The sequence below is a fragment of the Myotis myotis genome, unplaced genomic scaffold (assembly GCF_014108235.1).
Source record: "Myotis myotis isolate mMyoMyo1 unplaced genomic scaffold, mMyoMyo1.p scaffold_m19_p_5, whole genome shotgun sequence".
NCBI lineage: Eukaryota > Metazoa > Chordata > Mammalia > Chiroptera > Vespertilionidae > Myotis > Myotis myotis.
The window spans coordinates 103,364,581-103,369,899 of record NW_023416357.1 but is presented as its reverse complement, the minus strand read 5'-3'; the positions used below and the strand labels follow the sequence as shown (position 1 = coordinate 103,369,899).

General features: G+C 40.8%; 1 pseudogene; it reads left to right on the top strand.

The window, feature by feature from the left end:
- Positions 1 to 1,929: 1,929 nt before the first annotated feature.
- LOC118656580 lies at positions 1,930 to 2,466 on the top strand (annotated as a pseudogene).
- Positions 2,467 to 5,319: the final 2,853 nt, after the last annotated feature.

Sequence of the window (5,319 nt, the reverse complement as noted above, 5' to 3'; positions counted from 1 at the left end):
TATGCAAAAGAACTGAAATCAGGATCTTGCAGAGATATTTGCACACCCGTGTCCATTGCATTCACAATAGCCAACCTGAATGAGGGATGAATGAGTCAAGAAAAGGTGGGCTGCTCTGCCTGTGCAGCAGCAATGATCAGTGCTTCACCAATAAACTCTCTCTCACTTTAAACTCTTTTTGTTGCTGTTAATCCTCACCTGAACCCTACAACTTAAAGAATTAGAAAGAGGAAGACAAGAAAAGCCCAGAGTAAGTAGAAGGAAGGAAATAATAAAGACCAGAGCAGATATAAATGACATAGAGACTGAACCAACAAAGAAACAAACAAAACAATACAAAAGAGGGCCAGAGGATGTATTTTTTTTCATTTATTTTTGAAAGAGTGGAAGGGAGAGAGGGAGAGAGGAAGAGGAAGAGAGAGAGAGAGAGGGAGAGAGAGAGAGAGAGAGAGAGAGAGAGAGAGAGAGAGAGAGAGAGAGACATTGAAGTGTGAGAGACACATCAATCAGTTGCTTCCTGCATGAGCCCCAACTGGAATGGGGAATGAACCTGCACCCAAGTATGTGCCTTTGAATAGAACCTGCGACTCTGGCGCCTGGGCCAATGCTCTAACCATTGATCCACACCAGCCAGAGCTCTTTTTAAGAATATAGTTTTTATTGATTTTTAGAGAGAAAGGAAAGGGGGGGGGGAGAGAGAGAGAGAGAGAGAGAGAGAGAGAGAGAGAGAGAGGAGAGAGAAATATCTATGTGGGCAAAACATCAATTGTTTGCCTCCTGCACATCCCCCACCAGGGACTGAGCTGGAACTCAAGCAACATGTATCCTGACCAGGAATCAAACTTGCAACCTTTTGGTGCATGGGACCACACCCAACTAACTGAGCTATATCGGCTAAGGCTCACGTTAAACTCTTAAACAAGAAAAAAAAAAAAAGAAAATGTGGTATATTATTCAGCCATAAAAAGAAAAAAATTCTGTTACATGCTACAGCATGGGTGAGCTTTGAGGACATATGCTAAGTGAAATAAGCCAGTGACAAAAGAATAAAAACTGCATGATTCCACTATATGAGATATCTAAAGTAGTCAAATTCATAGAAACAAAAATTAGAATGGTGATTGCTGAGGGCTGGGAGAGAAGAAAATGGGGAAGTTGCTGCTATTCAATGGTTATAGAGTTTCAGTTATGCAAGATGGAAAAGTTCTAGAGATCTGCTGTACAACACTGCTGATAGCTAATAACACTGTCCTGTACACTTAAAATTGTTGAGAGTAGATCTTGTGTTTTTTCTATAATAAAAAATTGGAACTAATTAATAAGTTTAGCAAAGTTGCAGGATAAAAGGTCAATATGCAAAATTCCGTTAAAATATCACTTGCAATGAACAGTCTAAAAGAAAATTAAGAAAACAATTCAGCCCTAACCGGTTTGGCTCACTGGATAGAGCGTCGGCCTGCGGACTCAAGGGTCCCAGGTTCGATTCCGGTCAAGGGCATGTCCTTGGTTGCGGGCACATCCCCAGTGGGGTGTGTGCAGGAGGCAGCTGATCAATGTTTTTCTCTCATCGATGTTTCTGATTCTCTATCCCTCTCCCTTCCTCTCTGTAAAAAAATCAATAAAATATATTTAAAAAAATAAAAATCATCATTCTCCAAAAAAAAAAGAAAAAAGAAAACAATTCAGCCCTAGCTGGTTTGTCTCAGTGACAGAGCATCAGCCTGCAGACTGAAAGGTCCCGGGTTCGATTCCAGTCCATGCCTGGGTTATGGCTCGATCCCCAGTAGGGGGCATGCAGGAGGCAGCCAATCAATGATTCTCTCTTATCATTGATGCTTCTATCTCTCTCTCCATCTCCCTTCCTCTCTCTAAAAATCAATAAAAAAGAAAACAATTCAATTTATAATAGCATTGAAAAGAATGAAACACTTAAGAGTAAATTTAACAAAAGATGTACAAAACATACACTCTGCAAACTTCAAATTATTGTTAAAAAGGTTCTAAATAGGAGGAGCAACAGGAACCATGGCAGTTATGGTTGCTGTTTTCTTACTAGGGAGGGAAAAGTTGACGCACTTCCTGATGTTGCTGTTTGCTTCCCAACCCCCGGAACTCATGTGGAGTTGTTCACAAGATGGGCAGGTAACTGGCAGTGAGGACCTACCCATCCCAATGGAAAATCCTTATCAGGAGCCTCTTTAAAAAATGTATCTTGTGTAGAAAACATGTAGGTTTTAAGAATGTACAGCTTTTGTCCCAGTTTCTCTCTCCATTTTCTGGATGCTTTCATGGTGGGCACGTTACAGGTCTTTGTGGGAAGAAATAAAAAGAAGTTACAAAATGAGTAAGAGAGTTCAAATGATAGGATTTATACCAGTTACATGCAAGGTTCCTGCATATCTCAAAGATATGGGAGTAAATTATATGACATTATCAATGAACGTATCCTATATAATAAAAGGTTAATATGCAAATCGACCAAACGATGGAACGATCGGTCGCTATGATGCGCACTGACCACCAGGGGGCAGACGTTCAACACAGGAGCTTCCTCCTGGTGGTCAGTGTGCTCCCACAGGGGGAGTGCCAGAAGTCAGGCTCACAGCTGGCAAGTGCAGAGGCAGTGGGGCCCACTTCCATGGCAGCGCTAAGGACCCCTCAGGGGATGTCCGACTGCTGGCTTAGGCCCACTGGGCCTCTGGTTTTAAATAAAAAATAAAGAAGGTCTAAATAGATGGAAAGACACTCCGTGTTAATGGATCAAAAGACATAAAACTGTTAAATTGTTCTACAAACTAAACATACTCTCTATCAGAATCCCAATGGCTTTTTTGTAGAAATTGACAAGAGTATCCTAAAATTTATATGGAAACTCAAGGGTACCAGAATAGTCAAAACAATCTTGAAAAATACAAAGTTGGAAGACTCACACTTCCTAATTTCAAAACTTACTACCAAGTTCCAGCCTGGTACTGGCATAAGGATAGACAGATAGAGCAATGGAGTAGACTCTAGAGTCCACAGATGGTCAATTGCTTTTTTTTTTTCTCTTTCAGCTATTTTTAAAATTTCTTTTTAATATTTTAATCTTAATTTTTTAGTAATCTATATTTATATATAGACTTATTGATTTCAGAGAGAAAGGGAGAGGGAGAGAGAGATAGAAACAGCAGTGATGAGAGAGAATCATTGATCAGCTGTCTCATGCAGGGGATCGAGCCCACAGCCCCGGGCATGTGCTCTGGCCAGGAATCAGACTGTGACCTCCTGGCTCATAGGCCGACACTCAACCACTGAGCCACGCTGGCCAGGCCAGCCATTTCTTCTAATTTAGTTTGTGCTGAATGCAAATCAATGCCATAACATGAGAGGTTACTATGAAACAAAACCTAAATACACAAACACAATACCCAATCCAAAATAGATGCACAGCATTCAGGTATAAAACAAAAGGAAATGGCCATTCACACACACAGTAGCTTGAGATCTGTTGACTATGATGCTCATGTATAGTTTTCTAAAGATGGAACTGAAAGTGGGCCAAGGATCTGAATTGAGCAGACATTCCTTCAAAGAAAAAATGCAAATGACCAATTAGCACATGCAAAGATCCTCAACGTCATTAGTCACTAGGGAAACGCGGGTAAAAAGCTCAGTGAGAGCCTGGCTGGTGTGGCTCAGTGGTTGTGCCTTGTATTAAGATGTTGCCGGTTTGATTCCCGGTCAGGGCACATGCCTGGGTTGCCAACTCGATCCTCAGGGGGAGGGGGTGCAGGAGGCAGCTAATGATGTTTCTATGTCTTTTTCCCTCTCTCTTCCTCTTTCTCTAAAATAAATAAAAACTTTAAAAAAAAAAGCATAGTGAGATTCATTTCACACCCACCAGGGTGGCTATAAAAAAGAGGTAACAACAAATTTTGGAAGGAAGCAATCACCAGTGCATCTTTTTTTTTTTTTTTAATGAACAAGGAACTCTTTACCTGGAGCCTCCTCCCCACCCCCAATGACTACTTCTGATCTCATTGGCCAGTTTGAGGCAAGGGACCATTTCTTTTTTTTTTTTTTTTTTTTTTAATTAAATCTTTATTGTTCAGATTATTACATTTGTTCCTCTTTTTTTTCCCCCCATAACTCCCCTCCTCCCAGTTCCCGCCCCACCCTCCGCCCTCACTCCCCACCCACTGTCCTCATCCATAGGTGCACGATTTTTGTCCAGTCTCTTCCCGCATCTCCCACACCCCTTTCCCCCCCAGGAATAGTCAGTCCATTCCCTTTCTATGTCCCTGATTCTATTATAATCACCAGTTCATTCTGTTCATCAGATTATTTATTCACTTGATTCTTAGATTCACTTGTTGATAGATGCATATTTGTTGTTCATAATTTGTATCTTTATCTTTTACTTCCTCTTCCTCTTCTTAAAGGATACCTTTCAGCATTTCATATAATCCTGGTTTGGTGGTGATGAACTCCTTTAGCTTTTCCTTATCTGTGAAGCTCTTTATCTGACCTTCAATTCTGAATGATAGCTTTGCTGGATAAAGTAATCTAGGTTGTAGGTTCTTGGTATTCATCACTTTGAATATTTCTTGCCACTCCCTTCTGGCCTGCAAAGTTTCTGTTGAGAAATCAGCTGACAGTCGTATGGGTATTCCCTTGTAGGTAACTGAGTTTCTTTCTCTTGCTGTTTTTAAGATTCTCTCTTTATCTTTTGCTCTTGGCATTTTAATGATGATGTGTCTTGGTGTGGTCCTCTTTGGATTCCTTTTGTTTGGGGTTCTCCGCGCTTCTTGGACCTGTAAGTCCATTTCTTTCACCAGGTGGGGGAAGTTTTCTGTCATTATTTCTTCAAATAGGTTTTCAATATCTTGCTCTCTCTCATCTTCTGGCACCCCTATAATTCTGATGTTGGTACGCTTGAAGCTGTCCCAGAGGCTCCTTACACTATCCTCGCATTTTTGGATTCTTTTTTCATTTTGCTTTTCCGGTTGGGTGTTTTTTGCTTCCTCGCATTTCAAATCATTGACTTGATTCTTGCGCTCCTCTGGTCTGCTGTCGGGAGTCTGTATAATATTCGTTATTTCAGTCCGTGTATGCTTAATTTCTAGTTGGTTCCCCAATATAAGATCGAGGGTCTTATTAGTTTTCTTGTAGATCTCATTAAGTTTATCGGCGGCTTCTAAACAGTTCTTGAGAGACCTTAAAAGTGTGGTTCTGAACTCTATATCTTCCATTGACAATTTTGTCCTATTTCTTTGTCTCCGCATTTTGTTATGCTTTCTTGGTGCACCCCCTAGTGGTCTTTGTTCGAAGTCTTAT